Raw genomic sequence first — 27,348 nt, 5'->3', positions numbered from 1 at the left:
GGCGCGCTCCGTGGCCACTTTCTTCTCGGCCTCGAACAGCGCCTGCTTGAGGGTCGCCACCTCAGTTGTGGCCCCTACAATAAGCAGTATACTCCTGTCATTTTTTGCAATTGCGCCTTCCTATAGGCATTTTTTTCTTTAAGGTATTTCTTACCTTCTTTCTCCTTGCTCTGCCGCTTGGCAAGGCCGAGCTCTTGCTCGGCCCGCTCGAGTCCCTGTTTCAGGGCACCCACCTCCGCAGTCAGTGCGGCGGTGGCTAGCAGCGAAGCCTGGATACGCATATTGACTCTTTGTTGTTAGACTCCTGTGAAATTTAATAGATCCTCTATTCGGCTTTTCTTTTGAACGCCAAACAGAGCATCAGGGGCTACTGTCTATACGGTTATATTCTTACATATTTTTTACTTACCTCGAATCTTGTTAAAAGGCTAGTGCAAGCTTCACTCAGCCCGCTCTTGGCGGACTGAACCTTCTGGATCACCGTACTCATAATAGTACGGTGCTCCTCGTCGATGGAGGCGCCGTCAAGCACCTCTAGCAGATTGTCTGGCACCTCCAGTTGGACGGAGGCTGCCGGCTCAGAAGGCTTGCTCCTCTTGGAAGGAGTTCGCCTACCGCGGTCCGGAACTGTTGAAGATTCCGGCGCGGTGTCCGGCTCAAAGCCGGACTTGGAGCCCTGGGGGGTCTTGTCCCCTTTACTCCTGGGGTCCGGGAGGTCGCCTTGCGGCTCCTCCAGGACCACCTCCTCCTGCCCTGGAGCTTGTTGCGACGCCACTTTGGCATCGTCCACAGTGCGGGGGGAGACAGCGGGCGGAACTGAGTTCATGTCCGATGAATCCAGGGAGCCGCTCGACGACTCGTTGAGTTCGGCCCGGGGCGGGCTGCATAATTATGATTCGACATTAGGGAAAGCTGTGCAACAAAGGAACGTCATGAGTTACTTTGATATCCGAATACTTACGATTTCGCCGGACGCTTGGCTCTATCTGGCCACTCCTCTTCGTCCTCTTCAGCGTCGGGGGAGTAGTTCGGCGGAGGGGTCTTCCTCTTCCTGGACCCTTCGGTCTCCCCCGTTGGGGCGGCCTTCCTTTTCTTTCCTCCCCCTGCTGGAGGGGGAGAGTTTTCTTCTTCCTCCTCCTCGTTCTCACGGGAGGAGAGCGTCTCGGACTCGTCGGATGACGAGTCCGACACCATCACATTACGGGCACTCTTTCGAGTCCCCGTGGCCTTCTTCTTCTTGTCCTTCTTCTCCGGCACCACATAAGGCGCCGGAACCAGCAGCTTCACTAGGAGAGCAAGGGCTGGATCTTCGGGCAAGGGAGCCGGACAGTTAATCGATCCGGACTTCGCCCGCCAAGCTTGTCAAAGGTGAGGGAGCTTAGATCCCGCATAGAGTCAAACTATGAAAAAACTTAACATCCTGTAAAAGGTAAAAATAGCTTACCTCGCTAGCGTGCCAATGCGAGCTGTATCCGCGGTCCTCGGAAGGGAATGTGGGAGCCTCGGCGCCTTTGGTTAGCACCTTCCAGACGTCTTCATATGTCGTGTCGAAGAGCCTGTTAAGGGTTTGGTGCTGCGCCGGGTCGAACTCCCACAGAGTAAAGTCCCGTTGTTGACACGGGAGGATCCAGCGGACGAGCATGACCTGGACTACATTGACAAGCTTGATCGGCTTGCTCACCAGGGACTAGATGCATGTCTGCAATCCGGTCACTTCTTTTTCGTCGCCCCACGACAGACCCGTCTCTTTCCAGGACATAAGCCGCGTGGGGGGTCCAGATCAGAACTCGGGGGTTGCGATCCATTTCGGATCGCGCGGCTCGGTGATGTAAAACCACCACGATTGCCACCCCTTCAGGGTCTCCACGAAGGAACCCTCGAGCCATAGGACGTTGGCCATCTTGCCCGCCATGGCGCCTCCGCACTCCGCCTGGCTGCCGCGCACCACCTTGGGCTTTACGTTGAAGGTCTTGAGCCAGAGGCCGAAATGGGGGCGGACCCGGAGAAAAGCCTCGCACACGACGATAAACGCCGAGATGTTGAGGATGAAGTTCGGAGCCAGATCATGGAAATCCAGGCCGTAGTAGAACATGAGCCCCCGGACAAATGGGTGGAGTGGAAAACCCAGTCCGTGGAGGAAGTGGGGGAGAAATACTACCCTCTCATGGGGCCTTGGGGTGGGGAGAAGCTGCCCCTCCTTAGGAAGTCGGTGCGCGATGTCTTTGGACAAGTATCCGGCCTTCCTTAACCTTTTGACATGGCCCTCCGTGACGGAGGAGACCATCCACTTGCCTCCCGCTCCGGACATTGTTGGAGAGGGTTGAGGTAGGAAGTGCAGGCTCGGGCGCTGGAGCTCGGGTGCGCAGAAGATGGATAGGCAAAGGAGGAAGAAGGCGTCGGTAAAAAGGTGGATCCTTATCCCCTTATATGGGTGGATGCGACTATGCGTCCCCACCAGCCTAGTAAACTCGCTGCCTCCCAAGCACCGTGATAAGTGGCGCGGTTGGGTTACCCACGTCTGTATTAACGAGAATCCCGTAAACAAAGGGGACACGATCTCTGCTTTGACAAGACGTGCCAAGGAAACCGCCTCGCAAAACACACTGAGGTGGAGAAGTGAAAACGATTTTAATAAAGGCTTCGCCGTAGTGTGATGTCACGCTGCGGAATACGTCAGCAGATTAGATTTGTGTTAATATTATTCTCTCTATGGCAATACGTGGAAGCTTATTTTGCAGAGTCGGACACTACTCTTGGTGGTTACAAACTTTTATGAAGAATTTGGAGGAGGAACCCGCCTTGCAATGCCGAAGACAATTTGCGCGCCGGACTCGTCGTCATTGAAGCCTGGTTCAGGGGCTACTGAGGGAGTCCTGGATTAGGGGGTGTTCGGGTAGCCGGACTATACCTTCAGCCGGACTCCTGGACTATGAAGATACAAGATTGAAGACTTCATCCCGTGTCCGGATGGGACTTTCCTTGGCGTGGAAGGCAAGCTTGGCGATGCGGATATTCAAGATCTCCTACCATTGTAACCGACTCTATGTAACCCTGACCCTATCCGGTGTCTATATAAACCAGAGGGTTGTAGTCCGTAGGCAATCAACTCCATACACAACAATCATACCATAGGCTAGCTTCTAGGGTTTAGCCTCCTTGATCTCGTGGTAGATCTACTCTTGTACTACCCATATCATCAATATTAATCAAGCAGGAGTAGGGTATTACCTCCATCGAGAGGGCCCGAACCTGGGTAAAAACATCATGTCCCTTGTCTCCTGTTACCATCCGGCCTTGACGCACAGTTCGGGACCCCCTACCCGAGATCCGCCGGTTTTCACACCGACATTGGTGCTTTCGTTGAGAGTTCCTCTGTGTCGTCGCCTTTAGGCCCGATGGCTCCTTTGATCATCAACAACGATGAGGTCCAGGGTGAGACTTTGCTCCTCGGACAGATCTTCGTCTTTGGCGGCTTCGCTCTGCGGGCCAATTCGCTTGGCCACCTTGAGCAGATCGGTAGCTAAGCCCCTGGCCATCAGGTCAGGTTTGGTAGCCTAAACTACACGGCTGACATCCACGGGGACTTGATCTTCGACGGATTCGAGCCACAGCCAAGCGCGCCGCACTGTCTCGATGGGCATGATATAGCTTTGCCGCCGAACAGCGCCTTGGAGGCCGCACACGCATCGGTTTCAACCATTGATTCGGAGCCTACTGCGCCGATCGAGGAACAGCGGTTGGACGCTGCCTCAGGGGCTGCGATCTCAGAGGCAATCGAGCTGAACTCCAGCCCTACACTCCGCATGGCCCGTGACTCCGAGGAGCCGGATTCCTCTCCGAACTCCGAGCCCCCCACGCCCCTGTCGATCGAATCCGATTGGGCGCCGATAATGGAGTTCACCGCCGCGGACATCTTTCAGCACTCGCCTTTTGGCGACATCCTGAATTCTCTTAAGTCTCTCTCTTTATCAGGAGAGCCCTGGCCGGACTACGGTCAACGAGGGTGGGATACGGATGATAAGGAAATTCAAAACCCACCCACCACCCACTTCGTAGCCAGTGTCGACGATCTAACCGACATGCTTGACTTCAGCTCCGAAGACAGCGACGGCATGGACGACGATGTAGGAGACGAACAGGAACCAGCACCTGTAGGGCGCTGGAAGGCCACCTCGTCATATGACATATATATGGTGGATACTCCAAAAGATGGAGATGGAGATGGAACAGTGGGGGATGATGCCCCCAAGAAACAGCCAAAGCGCCGGCGTCAGCGGCGCCGCTCTAAATCCCGCCAAAGCAAAAACGGTGATTCCGGCACGGGAGATAAAACTACCCCGGATAGCGCCGAAGAACACCCACCTCAGCAAGATTCGGCACAGGAAGATGGAGAAGCCAGCCCTCATGAGAGAGAGGCAGACCGAGAGGTCGAGGATGATAACTATACGCCTCCCTCCGAAGACGAGGCAAGCCTCGAGGACGACAAATTCGTCATACCATCAGACCCCGCCGAACAAGAGCGTTTTAAACGCAGGCTTTTAGCCACAACCAGCAGCCTCAAGAAAAAGCAGCAAGAGCTTAGAGCTGCCCAAGATTTGCTAGCTGACAGATGGACTGAAGTCCTTGCGGCCGAAGAATAAGAACTCGAACGCCCCTCCAAGAGTTACCCGAAGCGCAGGATGCTACCCCGATCAGAGGAGGAAGCACCTACATCACCAGCGCATGACATGGCAGACCGGCCACCTCGCGGCCGCGACAGAGAGGCCTCTCGGCCCTCCACCCAAGCCATGCCCCGACGCCACTCAACTAAGGCACGGGAAAATGCACCCGACCTGTGAGACATACTGGAGGATAAGGCAAGACAAACAAGATCGATCTACGAATCGCGCAGGCGCCCTACGGCATCTGACAATGATCTTCACTCCGGATAAAACAAATCCGGTCGGTCCGAACACAACAGACATAGCTCTTCCGAGCTGCGTCGTGATATAGCCCAGTACAGAGGCGCCGCACACCCGCTATGCTTCACGAATGAAGTAATGGATTATAAAATCCCAGAGGGTTTCAAACCCGTAAACATCGAATCATACGATGGCACAACAGATCCGGCGGTATGGATCGAGGATTATCTCCTTCACATCCACATGGCACGCGGCGATGATCTACACGCCATCAAATACCTCCCGCTCAAACTTAAAGGACCGGCCCGGCATTGGCTTAACAGCTTGCCAACAGACTCAATCGGTTCTTGGGAGGACCTGGAAGCCGCATTCCTCGACAACTTCCAGGGCACTTACGTGCGACCGCCGGATGCCGACGACTTAAGCCACATAATTCAGCAGCCAGAGGAATCGTCCAGACAATTCTAGACACGGTTCCTAACAAAGAAAAACCAGATAGTTGACCGTCCGGACGCAGAGGCCCTAGCAGCCTTCAAGCATAACATCCGCGACGAGTGGCTGGCCCGGCACCTGGGACAGGAAAAGCCGAAATCCATGGCAGCCCTCACGACAATCATATCTATAATTACTCTCTACAAAATGTAGAGTACAGGCAATGCTTATGAAGAAGATTCTATGCTGCAATTCTTGAGTTATCCTTCCCTTGACATGGAGAAGGGCATTATAAATCCGGTGTTCACTGTTAATGTAAGTCAGTCCTTCTAAAGCCTTTATCCTCAACTGCTATTTAATTTGCTCATACTCCCTATCGTTTACTGATGTTTAGTTTGCTGTTTCTACCAAAATGCATGTTCGTAAGAACCATATGTTGTATGTTTTACTTGTAAAACGAAATTCCTTATTCATACCATGCACATTACTTAATACTCCCTATATGTATGCTTGTTTTTGTGGATCTACAATCCAGTGTGTGGTGAAGCAGCCCACGTTTGCACCTTATCATCTCCTATTTTATCTTACTGATGTGGCTGATGATATGAACAACATGCCATGCACATTATCCAAAATAGATATAATGATTTTCTTTGCCCTTCATCTATGCTTGTTATGTTGACATGGTAATCTAGTAGTGTGGTGAAGCTCCCCGCATTATGAACAATGCCAAATTATGCTATTGATATTTTGAACATACTCTTTATTTTCTAAATTGAAATTGGATAGAATTGACAGAACAGTTATCATCTTTGTTTATACACGTGGAAAACCTGTCATCTCTCTGCTTTGTTTCAGGGTGATATGCCTGATGGCATGCACAAGTCTGCTGAAGGCTGTGAGACAAACCCAACATATATTGCAGCAAAGAAGGCAAAACATCTTGAAGATAGCGAGACAACCCCAAAGTCTTGTCTTGATGCAGTGTTCAAGTTACTTGAGACTAACAGTCAGACAAGCTCACAAAATTCGTTTTCTAAATCAGTTCGACTTCTTCAGTCCCAAGTTCTAGCAAAAAGGCATTTTGCAACTCAATTTCGACTTGAAGTCCTATCTCTAAGAAAGATTGCGGAGAACACCAATGAGAACCTCATCGCTAAATAGCTACACCTGGAAGCTATGACCGACATGCTAGGCCGGTCTCACAGCCTTGCTCAGCAGCTTGCGCAGCAGTTCCCCGCAAGGATAACCTTTCTTGAACTGTCTTGGAAGTGGTCTCGATTCAGTATTATTTTGTTACGCTGCAATGGTGCCCAGTTTTTGTAATCTGCTTCTTCGTTGTGCTTTATGATCACTGGTGGCGAACTTTGATGCCCAGTGGATGTAATATACCTTAAACCCTTTATTGTATAGTGTAGGTTTATTCTAAGTTACTATGCCGTAATTTCTTTATTGTATAGAGTAGGTTTGTTCTTAATTCGTACTAGTTACGCAGCAGCCCGAAATGAACCCCGGCCCATGATTGTGCGAATCAAATCACGGGCTTTTAACAGGCCAAAATTGTCTCGGTCCTTGTTTGGCCCAATCAGATATCGGCTGCGAGTAGGCCGGATGCAAACAGGGTCGTAGTTAGGCCCAACTATATGACGGGCTTTTAACAGGCTAAAATGTTAAACGGGCCCTTACCAGGCCAAAACTAATATCAGGCCGAATTACTAAGTGGGCCTTTAGCAACTGGGCCCAAAAGCATAGTGTCCAGTTGACGGGCCGAATCTAATATGGGCCATAATTGAGCCCAGAGCCTCTTAAAGGGCCGGACCTGATCTGGGCCGTAATTTGGCCCAGAACGTGGTAGGCTTTTAACGGGCTGGATCTCATATGGGCCACTATTAGGCCCGGAGAGTGGCAGGCCATTAATGGACCAGATCAAATATGGGCCGGCATTTGGCCCAAAACATGGCAGCTAGTTAATGGGCCGGCCTACTAGGGTCCTCAAAATCCTGTGGGCCTACAACTGGGCCGGCCCATTAATGTCGGCGAAATCTCGTGGGCCTTTAGCTGGGCCGGCCCATTATGACCCGCAAGATTCTTGTGGGCTTTACCTGGGCCGGCCCATTATGGTACAAAAAATCTTTTGGGCCTTTACCTGGGCCGGCCCATTATGGCCCGCAAAATCTTGTGGGCCTTTAGCTGGGCCAGCCCATTATGGTCTGCAAAATCTCGTGGGCCTTTAGCTGGGCCGGCCCATTATGGTCCGCAAAATCTTGTGGGCCTTCAGTTGGGCTAGGCCATTTAAAGTTGATGGCCGGTCCACGTGTCAAAATATCATAGGTGCGTCTCGCCCATTGGGTGAGTTGACACGTGTCTCCTCCAGCCAATGATGATTTTACACGTGGAAAATCCCCATTGGTCGGGCTGTTAACGGGTTATCGGATCCAAAACCCGGCCCGATAGCTTAACGGTGTTCCGTTATGGTGGATGCCACGTGTCGGTCACCCTTGACGAAAGCACTTCTGTGACGCGCGATTTATTGTCATGGAAGTGGACACTTCTGTGATGATAATTTTGGTAATGTCATGGAACACTTCTACGATAGCACAGGTATGACTATCCTGATTCTGTCATAAATTTGTCATGGATGTACATGCATGACAAAAAAAGTGACCTACTGTGACAAACACGTATCATCACGGAAGTGTATTTTTTTTGTAGTGATGCCACAGTCGGACGTCTGAGCGACATCACATAAAGGGCTTATATCAAAAGTAAATAACAAGAATTCCACAGTCGGACGTCTGAGCGACATCACATAAAGGGCTTATATCAAAAGTAAATGACAAGAATGCCATAGTCGGACATCTGAGCGACATCACATAAAGGGCTTATATTTCGTCATTCAAATTTAAGTAGCTCATGAATTTAAATCATCCCAAGGAAATACTTAGTACATAATAATAAACCGGTTAGTCCATCCACCGGAATAACATTCAGCCGGGTTTACCATTCTCGGTTTCATGTTCATTCTCCGGAGACTGTCACTGAGACTCATACTGAGACTAACACGGAGACTGACACTGATATGTTGATCAAAGTCCTTGACCATGGACACGGTTACTCGAATGGTTATGACTCTGCAGAGTTTGCACTGTTAATCCACAGCCAACGGATTTCAGTAGTCACAAAGGACTAGTTCCGTTTACGGTATTTTAGTAGAAACACATCTAACCAATACACACCCATTCCACATTCTGCTGCCAGGAATCACCCTAGGCAACGTTCAAGAAAAACTTTTGGACGGGGAGGCCACAACCTCGAATAGCATGGGATCAAATTTATATCGCGCGCTCTAAGGGGTGCCCCCCTCTCGGTCCCAACCGGAAACACCCATACCCCCTGACCGGATGACGGGCTTTAATCCAAGGCCATGGAACCCTCATCACGGCCCCTCTATTTGGTGTGTACAAGGAGAGAGGTTTGCAACTTACTAAACCGCATTCTTTGCAGAAAACATGTGGTAGCACGGAAGGGGGCGAATGGGAACAAGACTTGATCCATGTTAACAATGGAGTTACACGGTTGACATAAGACTAGCATGCTTCAACAATACCAGCTTACAACCTATCATGCCACCATATGATCAGGTTTTCTCACCATCATATGAACACATCAAACTTCAAAGCTCACCTGTAGCTTGCCTTGCATGCAATATAACATTCACTAATGCTTATATAAACATGCCATGAGAAAACTACTCAAGCAAACATGCAAAACACTCATCATATCAAAGGTTCAAACATGCTTTCCTGGTTCGGAGTAGTCGGAGTCTAGCTCGGCGAAGTTTGCGGTTCCGTCACTTCCTTCGGTATCTACGCTATAAAAAATCGGATACTAACGTGAATACCGTGCGTTCATAAAAATTGCTCCAAATATTTTTCAAATAAATATGATAATAAAGTGACAGAAAAATAAAGATGACAGAAAAAGAATCAACTCAAAATCATCTTTTGTTTAAAAGTTATGAAGGTTTTAGTCCAGGGACTAATCTGTGATGAAACAGAAACTTTCCAGGGGCTAGTTTATAAAAACAGAAAACGCTTCGGTTGGAATACGCCTTCCAGAGGAGAAAATGCACCCGGGCCAAAGGCGCCAACAGAAAATGGTTTGAAATAGAGAGGAGAGGCTGACGAGGGGGTCCCAGCCGTCAGGTTTAAAAATCAAAACAGAGCACACCGGTGCCCGAGGACCGCGGTGGTCGCCGGCGTCGATCCACGGCGAGGTAGGGGGAGGGGATGGTACCTACGGACTCACGGTGCTCTCCCGCGCCTGTGGGTGGTGGAGTTGGTCGTCGGCGAGCACCACGTCGACGGCGGCCTCCACTCCGGCGGACGGTGGTTCGGGCGGTGATGGATCTCACCGAGGAGGGTAGCAAATGTCAAACTGGGGCTCGGGTTAGAAGAGTGGGTGCACTAGGAGGCTGCTGGCAAGGTTTGGGAGGCGGGGGTGTCCTCACCAGAGAGAACCTTGCCGGAGCCCGAGGTGGGTCAGGGCGGACGGAGTCGGGGAAGAAGGCCTCCTCGAGGTCCTCCTAGTGGCTGGGCGCAGTACTGGTGAGGTGGAGGGGTGGTGCTGGGTCGAGAACGAGCTCGAGGCCTCCTTTTATTGCCGGTCCGAGGCGGTTGCCGAGAACGGGATATCTCCGGCGAGTGATTACGGCGAGGCAGTGGTCGGACAGGCGGTTTAGGTGACTGGGCAGCTGCGGATTGGTCCACTAGCACCGTCCAACGCCTAACCTTGGTTGGATTTGATCTGCTCCCATGGTTTCGACGGAACGGCCTCACGGGCTCGGTGGCGGCAGAGAGCCCGCTCTGCGCCTCTCAGGCCACGGCGACGGCTCTGCAGCACGCACAGGGGGAAAGGACAGCCACACGGAGGCTCCTGGTGGTGTGGGCGGTGCTGGACGGCGCCGTTCTGCAGGGCTGGCCCCTGTTGGCCGCCATGGGCGGTTCTGCCACCGCGGAAGACGCCAGCATTGGCGAGACACGTCGCCACCGACGCTTGCGTCCGTCCAAACGACCGTGCGGCGCACTGGATAAGAAGGAGGAGGAGGGAGCAAGGCGCCAGCGCGTGCACTGGCGAGATTGACGCCGCGGTTCTGAAGAAACGACACTGTCGTCTGAACTGAAACACTGAATTTTCTGAACTTGAACAGAAACAGTGCACACCAACTGTTCGACGAAATGATTTGGGCACGTGGAAAAATTTTCTTGAGCTGGGAATTGGTGAGGTGATCTCTTGATGCATCTAGAGGCTGCCTGATTTATCTCAGATTTTTAGGAAAAGAAAAAGAATGAATTTCACCAAAAATGGCAAATCTGGTCCAAACTTGCAGCAGGCAAATTTTGAAAATTTTGAACTATGGACCAGCAGATCTTGATGGATCTAGGTTGAGGGTACTAAGGACTAGCCAGAGAAGTTTATTTGGGATCAAGATTCAAAGGAAATTTGGTAGTTCCTTTGTAAACCACCATAGTCCAAATAAATGACAGAAAATGATTTTGAGGTTAAAATAAATAGAAATAAAATTTAGAAGAGGTTGAAACTTGCTGGAATTGGATGCTTGGCTTGATCCAAAGTAGGGAGGTGGGTTTTGGAAGAAAATATTTTACATAGGTCATGGCAAGAGGATACTTTTTGAATGGGGAAGAATAAATCCAAAATTTAGGAATTCTTTTTAATAAAAAGAAATTGTAAAAAACCTTCCAACATTATTTGTGTTGAGCCAACACAAGATGAAAAACCCTCAAGACCAAAGATCAAGATTTGGATGAACCCAAAAAAATACTTGTCATAAAAGAAAAAAATTTGAAAAGGAGAGTATTTTAGAAAAATTTTAAATAACCTCCTTCAAATCAAATAAAGATTTTGATAAAACCAAATCAAAAATTTTGGAGTGTTACAAGGCTCCTCTAGGACCACCTCCCCTCGGCTCAGTGCTCTCGCGGACAACACTTCCATAGGGCGGGGGTAGAAGCGGTCGGAAGTGAATCGCTCTTCATGTCCGACGAGCCCAAAGAATCACCTGACGAAGATACGTCGATTCGGGCTCTGGGCGGACTGCATAATCGTGTTCGGCATGAGGAGAAGCAGCTCAATAAAGCAGACCAATAATCGTTATGATATTCGGATACTTACGACTTTGCCAAGGGCTTGTCCCTAAGCCGCCACTCGTCGCCGCTGTCGGCGGCCGTCGTGGAGCAGTCCGGAAGGAGAGTTCTCCCCTTCTTGGACCCTTCGGCCCCCCTGGTTGGGGCGGCTTTCCTTTTCTTGTTTCCCCCGGCTGCAGGGGGAGAACCTTCATCTTCCTCCTCCTCGCTTTCACGAGAGGAGTGCGTCTCGGAGTCATCGGGCGATGAGTCCGATACCACCTGCCACCGGGAACTCTTTCAGGTCCCCTTGGCATTCTTCTTGGCCTCTACTCCGGCACCTCATAAGGTGCCAAAGTCAACATCTCCGTCAGGAGAGCGTCCGCTGGATCTTCAGGCAAAGGAGCTGCGCAGTCAATCTGCTCTGCCGTCTCCACCCAGTCCTGTTAAAGGCAGGGGTAGCTGAGATCCCGCACATGATTAAACTAGGGAGAATAAATACCCTATAAAGAACTTACTGGTTTTGCGAGGCTCTTCGTGCTAAGTCCACGGTCCTCGGTTAGGGAAGGGGGAACCTCGGCGCCCTTGAACAGCACCTTCCAGACATCCTTGTGCGTCGTGTCGAAGAGCTCGCACAGAGTCTGGTGCCGAGCCGAGTCGAACTCCCATAGATTGAACGCCCGTTTTGACACGGGAGGATCCGGCGGAAGAGCATGACCTGGACCACGTTAACAAGCTTGATTTTCCTGTTCATTATGTTCTTGATGCAGGTCTGGAGTCCGGTCAGCTCTACCGAGTTACCCCAGGGCAGGCCCTTCTCTTTCCAGGAGGTGAGCCGCATAGGGATTCCGGATCGGAACTCGGGGGCCACCACCCATTTGGGGTCGTGCGGCTCGGTGATGTAGAACCACCCATATTGCCACCCCTTTATGGTCTCCACATAGGAGCCCTCGAGCCATGTGACATTGGGCATTTTGCCCACCATGGTGCCTCCGCATTCTGCTTGCTGGCCGCCTACAACCTTCGGCTTGACATTGAAGGTCTTCAGCCACAGGCGAAGTGGGGCCGGATGCGGAGGAAGGCCTCGCACACGACGATAAACGCCGAGATGTTGAGGATAAAGTTCGGGGCCAGGTCATGAAAGTCCAGCCCGTAGTAGAACATGAGGCCGCGGACAAACGGGTGGAGGGGAAATCCCAGTCCGCGGACGAAGTAGGTAAGGAAAACTACCCTCTCATGGGGCTCTGGAGTAGGGACGATCTGCCCCGCGTTTGGCAGCCGGTGCGCGATGTCCGCGTCCAAGTATCCGGCTCCCCGCAGCTTCTTGATATTCTCCTCCATAATGGAGGATCTCATCCACTTTCCTCCCGCTCCGGACATGATTGGGGCGGTGTGAGGAGAAAGGTGCGAACTTGGGCATTGGAGCTCGAGTGCGCGAGAATGGATAGGCAAAGAGGAAGAAAGCGTGGGTGAAAAAGGCGAACTCTTATCCCTTTATAAGGGCGGATGAAACTATACGCCCCCACTAGCCTGGTTAACTCGCTTATTCCCCAAGCGCCGCGATTGATGGCGCGGTTGGGTTACCCACGCCCGTATTGATGAGAATCCCGTGATAAGGGGACATGATCTCTGCTTCGACAGGACGTGCCAAGGAAACCGCCTCGCGATATGCGCCAAGGCTGGTCGAGAAAAACGGTTCGATAATAACCGGGCCATGGCGTGATGTCATGATATCAAATATGTCAGCAGATCGGAAATATTATTCTCTCTACGGTGGTATGTGGAACTTGTTTTACAGAGCCGGACACTATCCTTGTGTTCAAAATCTTTTATGGAGTATTCGGAAGAGGAACCCGCCTTGCAATGTCGAAGACAATCCGTGCGCCGGACTCATCGTCATTGAAGCCTGGTTCAGGGGCTACTGAGGGAGTCCTGGATTAGGGGGTATCCGGACAGCCGGACTATACCCTTTGGCCGGACTATTGGACTATGAAGATACAAGATTGAAGACTTCGTCTCCTGTCCGGATGGGACTCTCCTTGGCGTGGAAGGCAAGCTCGGCGATACGGATATGTAGATCTCCTCCCATTGTAACCGACTATGTGTAACCCTAGCCCCCTCCGGTGTCTATATAAACCGGAGGGTTTAGTTCGTAGGACAACAACAATCATACCATAGGCTAGCTTCTAGGGTTTAGCCTCCACGATCTCGTGGTAGATCAACTCTTGTACTACTCATATCATCAAGATCAATCAAGCAGGAAGTAGGGTATTACCTCCATAGAGAGGGCCCGAACCTGGGTAAACATCGTGTCCCCCTTCCTCTTGTTACCATCCGCCTTAGACGCACAGTTCGGGACCCCCTACCCGAGATCCGCCGGTTTTGACACCGACAGTTGGCCACAATGCCCGTGGTGGTAGCTTTTAACTTCTTTTTCCTTCACATCCTTGCTTGACTTGATTGATCTTCCACATCTGCACATGGTATGAGGAACAGAAGACACCAGAGGCTCTAACACCATGATCGATCAGAGGAGGATTTAATGAGACACGAAGACCGAGGCACATGGAGATGACGGCTGTACTAAGAGACATAATCGTTGGGGGCGATTATAGACAGTGAAGGACGGGAGAAGCACTGGGGAAGGCCCTTCACGGAGGAGATAGGAGAGGCGAAGGATTAATGAAGGAACACATGAGGTAGCCATGACATGAGGATTGCGCTTATATATTGGATAGATTACGGTACCTAAAACCTAAGGTGGAGAAGACGTGCCTGTTGTGGAGTTTCTTTAGGCAGCACGTGAAAACATTTTCCAAAGAGGGATATAAAAGTTTTTTTCTTTTATTACAAAGGGATGGGTTAACCTGCACCGTAATAATTTGATCTCACCAGATTAACGGCTCCTAATTACTGATTATCATGGTAATTTCTAAGGAGTCCCTAATTAGTATAGAAGAAGGTATAGATAGATAGATACACTACTGGAATCTGGCACTTTGCCATCTGCCATGGCAGATGGCAAAGGCATGGTCGGCGGATGGCAAAGGCTTTGCCATCTGCCAACAGATGGCAAACAGTTTGTCTGAAACCCTACCAGCAAAGGCTTCTTTGCCGTCTGCTGGCTGATGGCAAAGAGCCTGTGGCTTTGCCATCAGCTGGCAGATGGCAAAGCCTCTTAACGGGGTTAGCCCCGTTAGAAGGCTAAAGGCATACTTTGCCATCGGCCAGCAGATGGCAAAGTATGCAGGCTCTTTGCCATGCGCCAGCGGATGGCAAAGGCTGCATGCTTTGCCGTCTGTCGGCACATGGCAAAGAGCTTTGCCATCTGCTGGCAGATGACAAAGAGCCCAAATAGGCCAGCCCAAATTTTACATGTAGATGACACGTGGCCTCTTTGCCATCTGCCAGCTAATGGCAAAGCTCTTTGCCATCTGCCAGCAGATGGCAAAGTGACTATATTGCCCCATTTAATTTTGGTTTTTTCTTATATCAATTCATTTTCACAGAAAATCAAACACAAATATATTTATATGACCAATATAGCATATTCAACACATATTACCAATAGTCATGAACACATATATCCAATACATGTTACCAATAGTAGCAATTTCATCCGTACATATACATAGTTTCATCAATATTACACAGTTTCATCCATAGGTAGCAAGTTTCACAAGGTCAAAACAAAAACTAAATACAAGCACTCCATCAACCCAAGCTTCCGTGATCTTAAGCAAATCTGTAAAATGGGAAAGAAGAAAGTTAGAAGAAGAAGACTAGAAGAAGAAGATTATTATGATGCAACTAAAATGTGAAGATTATTATGATGCAACTTATATCTGTAAAATAGGTCATTTTGGAGCTAGGTATGGTTATTATGTCATTTTTGAGCTAGCTAAGCATACTAAGTCATTTGGTGTAAACCATGCTAAGGTCATTCTAGAGCTAAGTAAGGTTATTATGTCATTTTGGAGCTAGCTAAGCATGTGAAGTCATTTAGGAGCTAAAATATGTCATTTCTTAAGCATAATATGTCATTTTGGAGTTAGCTAAGCATATTAAGTCATTTTGGAGGAAAAGATGCTAAGTATAGGTCATTTTAGAGCTATCCTAGGTTAAATAGGTCATTTTGAAGCTAGCTAAGCATATTAAGTTGTTTTGAAGAAAAAATGCTAAGTATAGGTCATTTTAGAGCTATCCTAGGTTAAATAGGTCATTTTGGAGCTAATTAAGCTTATTATGTAATTTTTGAGCTAGCTAAGCATATTGAGTCATTTTGGAGGAAAAAAAATGCTAAGTATAGGTCATTTTAGAGCTAGCCTAGGTTAAATATATAGGTCATTTTGGAGCTAAGTAAGGTTATTATGTCATTTTGGAGCTAGCTAAGCATATGAAGTCATTTAGGACCTAAAATATGTAATTTCTTAAGCATATTATATCATTTTAGAGCTAGCTAAGCATATTAAGTCATTTTGGAGGAAAAGATGCTAAGTATAGGTCATTTTAGAGCTATCCTAGGTTAAATATGTCATTTTTAAGCTAGCTAAGCATATTAAGTCATTTTGGAGGAAAAATGCTAAGTATAGGTCATTTTAGAGCTATCCTAGGTTAAATATGTCATTTTGGAGCTAATTAAGCTTATTATGTCATTTTTGAGCTAGCTAAGCATATTGAGTCATTTTGGAGGAAAAATGCTAAGTATATGATTATGTCGATAGTATCCATATGGCAGAGTACCCGGGCCGACATGACTAGTCATAGAACCAAGGTGGCACAAACGTACAGGGACAGGCATACATGACCCAGCAATGCACGTGTCGGTCATCAGCGAGTGCAACCAAGTCGTAGCAAGCTACAAGGACTTCGGTGATACACCACGTGACATTTCCTCGTAGGGACAGACACAGGAGCAAAGAAGGACACATGCCGGTCAATCCATGTGTTCCGGAGCAGTAGGGAACTACCATGGCTCAATGGAAGCACTAGGAGGCATTTCCCTGTATGGAAGGCTACCAAAGGCACACGACTAGGTGTCGAATCCCACACATACAATACATTTCAAACATACAAACATTATGCACGATATGTGTAGATACAACATGGCATCACAACAAAACTCTATTAAGCAAAACATTTGGGAAACTTACCGTCATCATAGAGGTGTAGGTGTAGGTGTAGGACCGGTAGCGCCAGTGGCAGACGGCGAAGGATCGGTCGATGCTTGTCGGGAGTGACGCTGCACCAAAGATTATTTCCAATGTATCGTTAGCATGATGCAACTCAAATGTGAAGACTAGTAACTAATGACCGTTCCAATGAAACTCATAATTCACAAATATATGACCCCGTCGGCCTCTGGAAGGTCGAAGAGCACCTTTTTGGTCAACAAGAGGCCGAAGAGGTGTCGGGTGTCGGGGGTGTCGTGTCTGTGTGTCGTGGACACACCGGTTTGTTCATCCAAATAAGCAGATATTACAAACTGCTTGCCATAGTTTACAATTTTTATGTGTTGTGGCCTTCTTGATTCAGTTTGGCAACCGACATATTTGAATGCCATCCACATGTCCAAAATTGATTACTTCATCTCTGTCCAAACTAAAGTTGTCAATATAGATCATGTCTGTGAGTTCTTTCTACCCTCGACTGTCAACTATTTTGAAACGCAAGGAGTAGCATCTAATTTCATCCTGTAGACGAAACCATGTCAGAAGTCACGATGATGGGTGCAGAGGAAGTCAAGATGCAAGTGGACATGTTCGTGGGGTGTCCACCATCATCCGCACCATTCACGAGGGCTAATGACGGAATTAATTAGCAGGTGCCCACGTACCAGAGTGTTCGCCTGGCCGCAACACCGAAACATGCTACGCAGCCACTCCATTCTTGTTTATTTTTTGCAAATTATAAGAGCTGCTTTTTTTCTTTCATGTACACTCATGGCGAAGCAGAGGCATGAGGCTTGTGCATGCTAATGTTGTCATCTACTCTAGTTAGCACCAACAAATGAAACAAAGCGGGTTTTAGTCTCAATTTGCCAACTTTTCTTCTGCTCAATTTGCCAACTTTTCTAGAAGATTGATCATGATAACTATGACGATGGTGACGTACGTGCAGTCATTTTCTTTAATGCGGGTTTTAGTCTATCAATCAACTAAGCCGACCAGTTGTAAGTTGTGTGCTATACGCCGAGTGTAACACTTGGCGTACAGTTCGCCGAGTTTGAAACAGCTTTTGCCGTGTATGAAACATACACAGCTTACAAAGTTTTTCCTGTAGTGAGATTGCTATAATGTATATCCATGTAGTTGCATGAAGCAAACACAACTTCGATGTGCATGTCACTTATTTTCAAATACTTTACTGAATGCGCCATACTGTAGTTGACTTCTTATATAGGGAAAAGATGCGGAAGATCCTCCACGTGATTCCACTGTACGTTTTAACACTAGGTTGAACATGTTGGTTTGGCTGCTTCAGCACATGCACTGACAGGCATAAGCATCACGTGTGTAAACTGAAAATTCAGTCTATCCTCATGCTAAATTAGCATAAGCTGCTAACTTATTAGGACAATGATACTAGGCTTCAACTCAAAAGGTATACGTATAAACGGTATTTTAATTTTATTGCCTTAAGAAAATAAATTATATATATATATATATGTATGCATGGCATGTCTCTTGCGTAATATTGATTGTACCTTCCTGAAATCATATTTTTATATACTTCCGTGTCAGGTGGTATCAAGCTTGATCATGAAATCTTGGAAAGTATAAACACCATTCTTGCATGTGTGTGAACTTACATGCAAACTCACCCAAGGTGCCAGGTACAATGATTTTTCACCAACCAGTTCAATGCCGCCTTCTTGACTGTTATTGGGAGTTTGGGACATATTCAGTACTGAAACCTAGATGAGTTCACATGCAGGTTTTTCTTTCAGATTGCTTTGTATGTGTTGACTTCTACCCAGCTGCTGGGATGAACTTCCATCCAAGACATTTCAACTTTTTATAAAGATGCATCAAATATATTTTCCCAAAAAGGTCTACCATCTGCTGCTATTCATTCATTAGTAGTAGTCGTAATTTAGTTCACCAACTTACAGGATTTGTGAAGCATTCTAACTAATTCACGAGTGCTCAGCCTTGCTCTGTTTCAATTTTCAAATCAAAAGTGTGTTAAATTTCCATTCTAATTAAGAGACATTTGCATGGATATGGGTAACCAATTGGTATATGTATGACAAGACAAAAACAAATCATATTGTTTGATTCATATAGCTGAATTGTTTTGGAGGGAAGTATTCTGGTGAGTCTGTAATCTGCCTGTGAACATGTTGTTTAGTTATGCATATTTACTCAGATGCGGTAGTACCCTAGGAGATAAAAAAGGAAAGAGATCAGGGCATATGCTGCATTCTTTGATGGATTTGACATTAAGTTGGGCCTATAAAGATGAAGTAATCATTGAACTATCACACATGTTGCAAGGTGCTATATTATCCCAGGGAGTCAGGTACGCAAGTTATAGGAAGAGGACATAGATTCATAATGAAATAATCTTCGTGATAACATTATTTGAGAGAGAGAACAAAGTTCAGTCAACAATAACAGGGTGCAATCATCAAGTGTGCTTATGCACCGCTCTGCATGCAGCAATAAAATCTGTTGATTATTCAGCTCAATCAATTCTTGGTTTGTTACAGAACAATAACAATAGCTGCGAAGGATCATAATTTGTATGTACCTCTGGATTTCATATACTGTTGTTGATATTGACATGAACTATGTTCTGTGACGGGGTTTTTTATATTTTTTTGCTACATGAGTTGGTATAAATTTTAAATCAGAACAGTCAGAAGTTAGCAGATGGAGGCAATATAGGTTATTTCTTTCGAGCATGGAGTTTTTGCACAAGAGTTTAAATGCTCCCTCATGTACTGTAAAATCAAAATAAATAGTACTAAAAAACAGGAAACACATAATTGTGCACGCCGTGTTCTACTAAACTCCAGAATCTCTCTTATATCAAAAACTATATGAGCAGAAATGGCATGAAACTTATGGATTAATTTTCTTTTTGCATACATGCCGAGCTGGGAGTCATAGGGTATTAAACTGTATAATCCCTCTTATAAGAAAAAATATGAGCTGAAATGTCATGAACCTAATGGATTAATTTTCCTTTTGCATACATGGTGAGCTGAGAGATCATAGGGTCTTATAGGCCATTGATTGTTTGTATTCAGTCCAACTAGGACACATTTTTGCCATGTTATGGCCACTACTCACCTTCGCTAGCTCCTTCAAGGATGTTTTGACCTATACTCCTTTGTTATCTACAATGGGGTACTAATCCATCAGAGGCCATTCACTTTCCTTTCAATAAATTAAAAGGTGGATCTCACCTTATTTTCAACAAATGTCAAAATAGAGAATCTAAAAATAACTTGGTCAACATGAAAAAAAATGAAAGGGTGCCTCATTCAGGTTTAACTATACTTTGTTGATATTCACACTGAACATTGTTGCCATTTACTTACAGTCTAAACCATCTGAATGATTTGTTGTTGTTGTTTAGGAAAAATAGCTAGCCCGTGCAAGTTGCACGAGAAGAAATAGTGGTATTGGTACTGGTGTGATCATCAATGGTAAGTACAGTTTGGGTTGAAGATTTGTAGCTGATGTAAGTACCTCGAGGAGGAGGTTGCGGGGGAACTGCTTGACGGAGAGCACGTCGGCGACGATGGTGTCGGGGCGGAGCTTGGCGAGGGGAATGGAGCGGACGACGGACTCCGTGGAGAGGATGGAGCTACAAACCAGCAGCACGTCCGGCTGCTCCTCGCACAGCGCCTCCAAGCTTCTGTTGTTGTCAGCATTTCACAGCATGATCGATCGATCCCCTTGCAGTTGCATCCCGACCGGAATCAAAGAAAGATAGGTTCGTGGGTTGGCATGGCTGGTCACCTGAAGAAGCGAATCCCGTGGGCGGAGCAGTAGTCGGAGTAGTCGGATCTGGAGGTGGCCAGCACGGCGTGGCGCTGCCGCTGGATGCCCCTGGTGATGAACTGCCCGAAGTTGCCGAACCCAATGATCCCCACGTGCAGCGCCGCGGGATCTTGCGTCTCCGTCGAGGACACCGATGGTGACGGCGACGGCTCCTCATAGGCGCCGCGCCACGAGGAGGCGAGCTGCTGCTCCTGCTCGGTGGAGGTCGTGGCGTCTCTCGGGGGCTTGGCGCCGGCAGCGGCCGGCCTGACCCACAGTTAGGCCGGGGGAGGCAGGGGCGTAGCTACGTACAGCTAGCCGGTGTCACTGGCACCGGGTCCAATCTACACTTGCTTATGATAATCCATTGATTTAGTGTGTGGGTCATTGGGTTTTTGATGTGTTCTTCTATGTGGACACCGGGTAATTTTCAGTCTGGGTCCGCCACTGGGGGAGGGCCGGCGACGGGGCGGGGGAGCGACGCGTTCGGCGACACGGCGGGGGAGCGACGGGGCCGGCGACAGGGTGGCGGGGGAGGGCCGGCGACGGGGCGGGGAGGGCCGGCGACGGGGCGGGGGAGTGACGCGGCCGGCGACAGGGCGGGGGAGCGAGGGGGCCGGCGACAGGGTGGCGGCGGGCGAGCCTAGAGCGCCATCGACGGGGCTGTTCAGTGTGTGGATGAGATGCGAAGGTCGTTTTTTTTACCTGGATGGGTGGGGAGAGAGAGGGAGGGGATAACCCCATAGTTTTTTTTACCTGGAAAAAAATAACCCCATCTCTTTGCCATCTGCCAGCAGATGGTAAAGAATCTTTGCCGTCTGCTGGCAGATGGCAAAGAGGTGGGGCTGGTATGCCGTTACACGCCTGACGGCCACAGGATTTGCCAACCTCTTTGCCATCTGCTGGCAGATGGCAAAGAATCTTTGCCATCCCCTAGCAGATGGCAAAGAATTGGCTGATGGCAATCATGTTCTTTGCCGTCCGTCAGTTCTTTGCCATCTGTTTTTTATAAGCAGATGGCAAAGACGTTCTTTGCCATCAGCTGGCAGATGGCAAAGAGCTGGCTGATGGCAAATTCTCTGTTTCCAGTAGTGATAGATATAGATAGATTTTTGGTGTTGCTAATTTGTTTTTTTTGTCAGATGCAGAATCAAAAAGAACAGCTCCGTCTATGCATTGGACTACAGAAATGAAATCTGTAAAATTTATTCCACTAACTTTTATTGAAAAATATATGCATGTTTAAGTGGCAAGGACACTACAACAGCCAGGAACAAATGATGTAAATAATACAAGATCAATCTACTGTACGACAGAAGTATAGAGTGTACAGCACAAACGACAACTCTACATGACTAGTACAATGCCCGTGCGTTGCCACGGGCAAAATACAGGAAAATAAATCAAACTGATGACTAAGTGACATGAGTGAAGTCCTACGAATATATATCATATTTTATGAATTTCTTTAGCAGATACTACAAGAGCAACTTTGCATCGACCGCATGTTTTTTATCAGTGCTAAAATTTTGTGATCATCATTTTCTTCCTCCTCTTTGTCTTCCTCCTTCCGTCCCAATGACCCATCCTCCGACTCTGGTCGTGGTCGATGTCAATATCGTGTGCCACCCTACCTGAGCCGCCTTAAGCTTCTTCATTGGTTCAACATTGCCCCGACACCGATCGAGGCCGGTGTCCATGCTGCCTTGCTCATTCTCAAAACAATTGTGCAAATCTTAGATGATCTGTTAAACGAAACATGTTATCAGTGCTTAGCGAGATGGCATGTGCATAACTTATATGAAGCATGTGAAAGAGGGTATCATGTTTTTAGAGTTATGGATTGATCAGTATCAGCATGCATGGAAACTTAATGCTTTCCAGAATTAAGCCATAATTTTTTCAAGCAAAGCACCATATTTTTCTTATGCTCTAGAAGGATGAAGGAACTGAAATCAACCTTAATGTTTGGCACAATTTTTCGACAATGTATTGAAACTCGTAGACCCTTTGTTCTGTATTGAAACTCATAGACCTTTCACTCCAGCTTTGTTTGGTTTCTCTGACCACCAATGACACATGAAGATAACCACAAGTGTCCCGTCTTCAGTGTGGCCATGACACAGTCCAGGAGCCTAAGCCAAATATCCTCAAGCATGAGTACAAGCCATGCCCGCTGCACTTTCTTGTATATCTCATATTAAATTATTAATAAAACAAGAAAATTGTAGTTTGATGCAGCTAGGATAGATAACTTTGGTACTTTCCAGTTAACATGAAAACTGTACACCTATACAGAACACAAGCAACTTTTGCAGGAACAAAATTGGATCCCAACGAATTTAGAGAGAAGCACTAAAAGAAGCATGGAGAATACCACCATACTTACCAACGGCAACACGGGGAGATGAGCGGGCAGAATGTATCTTGCCTGATCAAAGTCATTAAACCTTGATCCGTCGTTCGGTGTCCATAGGTGGTGCCAGACAGTGCGGATGACAGCGCAATGCGAGATTGCATCCAGTAGGTTCGAAGGGGCACGTGGACGCGGAGCCTGACGGCGGTGGCTGCGGAAAATAGGACGGCGTCAGCATCGAGGGCGCACATGAGAGGAGCAGCGCGGCAGACCGGCGATCGTGGCATCGGCGATGCGCTTGATCCGGCCTACGTACAAAGAATTAATGTAGAAACAATAAGATTACAGACCAATAACCATACTGATTAGCAAGTACTACTAAGAAGTGCAGTGTTACTAAAATAGAAGGGGGTGGCCATTCACTGAAGCATGTATGCATTTTTCTCTTTCAAAGAGAACTGCTTACAGACTTACAACTGAAGTACTCAATATGTTGGCAATGCCGGAAAACATTCCATGAATGATCGGATCGTCAAAGCTAGTGTAACTTCCTAACATAATTATTGTTCATATTTTATTTGGCAAGCAAAGGCATCCAGATGTGTGAACGTCTAGCACAGACAACGGTGATTAAATCAACGGACATATATAGTAGCCTGATGGCCTAGTTCCGCAAGAGCAGTTAAGAGTGAACCTCTTAATAGTGCATTCAGGTGACCCTCCCCAAAAGAAAATATATATTAGAGCACATGCACCCAGGCCCTCTGTATCTAGCCACCAAGCCCCTCTCAGAACCATAGGGATGCTGAGTCAAGCAAAACAATCACTCAAAAGCAAGAAAAGGAAGTACCGACTTAACTATATATATATATAATACAAAACCTATGCAAAAATCCACTTTTCTATATATCAACTTGCAGTAGATATATTCTGTTTATTTAGCTAAACTTCTACAGTCACACCTTTAAAAGATGCATCTTGTTCAAATCCCGAGATCTCAATCATGAAATCATTGTAAGCAATGTGATTCACAAGAGAGGCTCCGGACATCTTGGGTTCAACCTACTGCAATTCATGAATTAGTGATTGTTTGAGAATCAAGTGGGATTGTACCTCGAGACAATGTATTCTGCATTTGTGAATGCTTGATATTCAAATCAGGGAATTCTATTCCAAATAGGTTAACCAGCCCAGGGTTACTGTGGAAATCCTCCCCCTGCAATAGTTTGAGTGTTCATGCTCAGATATTGACTACTTGAGAGTAAAAATAAACTTTGAAGCTGATATAGTATGATTAAAACCTAAATAACAACATCTGTCAAGTGAAATTGCATTGGAACCTGTTGTGTTCATTATAAGTTTTGGAAGTAAAAAAATCAATGGGAGGTACAGTAGAGCCTAGAGGATGGTTCGCCTGCTCTTTGCTTTCATAAGTTTTGAAAGTTGTTCAATATATGAAGAACTAAATGTGCCAACTTCAGTTGTGCATAAACACTCGATCATGTGAGCTTCAACGACACAACCACCACATGCAATCGAACATCATTAACATCCAGAAGAGAATGTGTCAGTTTCAGTCTTGCAAGAGCACAACACATAATCAGGGGTTTGATGATTTGAGGCATTTTCTTCATCAGTCAAATGTGCATGTGTGTACAAAGGGACGATAACAGCAGCAGGCTAATAGCATCTACAATGCGAGTCGCCTGTGTAAATGCTTAGAGATTAAGAAAATAGATACGAAGTCGTAAAATCTAAAATCATCTAAATGCCCTCTCTTAATGCTTGATGCTAAGTAGGGCGCTAATTACAGGCTGCAAACACCTTCAGTATTCTATGGTTTTCACTTTCAGTTTCAGAAAATTTTCATCACCAACCGAAACCACCTAAATTTAGTGAATTTCAGTGATTTTGGTTAGCGTTTCGACAAAAAGGATGAAATATTCACGAGCTATCCTTAGTTAGTGGAGTACAATTACGGGGTAGTTAGTCCTGAGATGTCACCGGTTCATCAATCGATTCAAAAGAAAAGGATCTGACAAAGCATGCATGAGTACATCCAAGGAGCTCCTATCATTGACTTGTAATGGTGGTGGGCAGTGGCCGTAGTTCTAGCCCCAAAAATTATATACATAGGAATCATAGGTTGAGATGAACCCATATTTAAACATTGCTAGTTGTATCTCTGTATATAATCATGTCAAATAACAAATTTTCCCACCATGGAGAATTATTTTCCATATGAAGCTATCCTCCCCCTACTGGTCCAGTCACATGAAGTTTTTTACAAGCCAATGCAACTTTTAACTGTCGGCCTAAAGAACAAAAGGCACAAATCTCAAATTAACTAACCGGCCACTTCTACTGGAAAAACATATCTCTCTCTACGGCATTATAGCATCATGTTAAACCAACCGGCACCCAACAAACCAGTTTTGACAGTTCAAAATTAGATCCCAGAGAAATCCCCAAATAAAAGCAGAGCAACACTGCACCAGCAAATTACAACCTTATCAGAGATTCCAGCTGAAGGGCAAGGAGAGGAGGGCATACCTAAACACTAATTAAATGGTCAAAAGCATCAGTCCTCTTAAGCTTTGACCCAGAGCGAACGTCTCCATAAGCAAGTCCCGCTGCAAAATCACATAGGAAAAGAATCTTTTTCGATCTGAGGCTATAGTTCCCCTTTTTTATTGGACATCAGGGATAGAGCCAATTTTTATGGTCTTTGTGATGAGCTCAACAGGTCAGATCATACAGAAGCAATGTAAAGGCCATACTGTGATAATCACAAATCTTCAGCATATCACCTTGATAAAGTATTAGTATAAAACTATAAATACTCTAAAGGAACGTCTTTTACTCAATGATAAGCAACTCAATTTCTATTCATAACTTAACTGGCACTATAACTTGTTCATATGCACTAAAACTTATCATGGAAATTAGCACAAGATGTGTGGTCTGTTGCTTGTGTGCTCTCCTATATAACTAATTGGTAAATGCACAAGCAGCACATTTACCTACTCATCATGTGAAACTCTGCAGGAAGCTTCACAAATGCACTCACTTTTCTGATAAGCATAGTAGACACCACGACCCTTTACAACTACCTGCTCATCATGCAAAAATCTGAAGGAATCTCCCTGACTGCATAGGATTTCTGAAAGCATAGTAGACACCACGGGATTCCCCCTTATTTCCGGGACCACGCTGTCTGTCATGCTCCCATTTAGGGTCATCCTTCTTAGAACCCTCAACCAGTGTTCACATTTCTTTGAACCGGTTCTCTGAAATATAACCATGAACACAAAAATTAGTCGGCAATCAAGATGGTTCAGTGGAAGTACTTAAGAAGGTTATTGGTAAGCTATATGGCCTAGTGATGATATAACCACGGTAGCTTAAGAAACATGACTGAAGCCACATCACTTGTGTCATGATCCAACCAATATTCACCTTTTTAAATTGTAGATTGAAGCCACTGTGAACATACTGAGATACAAAGCATGAAGCTTCTAAATTCCATACCTATACATCAATACAAAGCATGGGGAGCGCATGAAGCTTTTAAACTTCCGAACCTATACATCAATGCAAAGCATGGGGACCAAACATATTCTTGTTTTTCTGTGATCTACGCTTCTGCCCGTTAACTCCTTCATCCTACTTGTTGCTTCCTTGAGCCTCTCATTTCTATGGAATTTAAGTAGTGAGTTTAATTTAGAACAATCACTATCTACAGAAAATATAATAAGGGAGATTTCAGTAGCTTTGGAGAAATTTAAGAACTAATTTAAATACATTGCAAATCTCAAGTTCGATATCAATCTTAATTTTCTTTGAAGAAATTGTGTACAGATAGGTTATCATAAAAGGATATCACCTCATGCCGAGCTATGCTCCACATGGACATTAGGCAATCGCAGCACTGGCCACGGTCCTCCAGCTACACGAACCCATGGTACGGGCCTACTCCCATGCCAACCTTGCCAGCGATAGTCCACCAGAGAAATCCTCCCCGTGGTCTGAGCAGGTTCAGATTTACCTTTGGCATTAAAAACAACACACACAATATTAGTATAATGCAAATGCTTTATACATACGCATAGGCTTCATTTCTGATCCGAATTATGGAATATGAGCACATGTAAAGCCCAAAGAAGTCAAGTACAGTACGCTTCATGTGGAATTCAAGTTGTTAAATTAAATATCTACATGCACCAAGATGACATATTGTGCTTAAGCCACCCAAGACTTAAAGTCTTGGGAATAAATAGTTGGTCGCGTCCAACATTGTGATTGATCATTAAAATAGTATTCCAACTAAAAATATTCAATTCTTAGTAGTAACACAGTTCTACCAGATTGCAATAATAGCGAATAAGCCTCCAAATAGGTGCATGTTGACAAGAAAATATGACTGGTATACTAAGTATTCACTATACCATGCATGCTTTCTTAATGGTAATATTTATTGATTTCCCTATTCTGCAAATACGAACCACTGATGCTTTCCC

At 46.4% G+C, this 27,348-nt stretch overlaps 1 pseudogene across 1 annotated transcript in view; it reads right to left on the bottom strand.

The window, feature by feature from the left end:
• Positions 1-23,115, bottom strand: part of LOC125527628 (diphosphomevalonate decarboxylase MVD1, peroxisomal-like) — a 42,922-nt pseudogene extending 19,807 nt beyond the window's left edge. The window contains exons 1-3 of the transcript XR_015599410.1: positions 22,862-23,115; positions 20,452-20,739; positions 20,179-20,347 (exon numbers count right to left, since the gene is read on the bottom strand). The product of XR_015599410.1 is annotated as a diphosphomevalonate decarboxylase MVD1, peroxisomal-like (transcript). The remainder of the gene's footprint in view (positions 1-20,178; positions 20,348-20,451; positions 20,740-22,861) is intronic.
• Between the last annotated feature and the right edge of the window lie 4,233 nt (positions 23,116-27,348).

Source organism: Triticum urartu, chromosome 3A, assembly GCF_056163025.1.
Source record: "Triticum urartu cultivar PI428250 chromosome 3A, HENAU_Tu73, whole genome shotgun sequence".
Classification (NCBI taxonomy): Eukaryota; Viridiplantae; Streptophyta; class Magnoliopsida; order Poales; family Poaceae; genus Triticum; species Triticum urartu.
The sequence above is the reverse complement of the archived record's forward strand: the minus strand, read 5'-3'. Positions and strand labels throughout refer to the sequence as shown.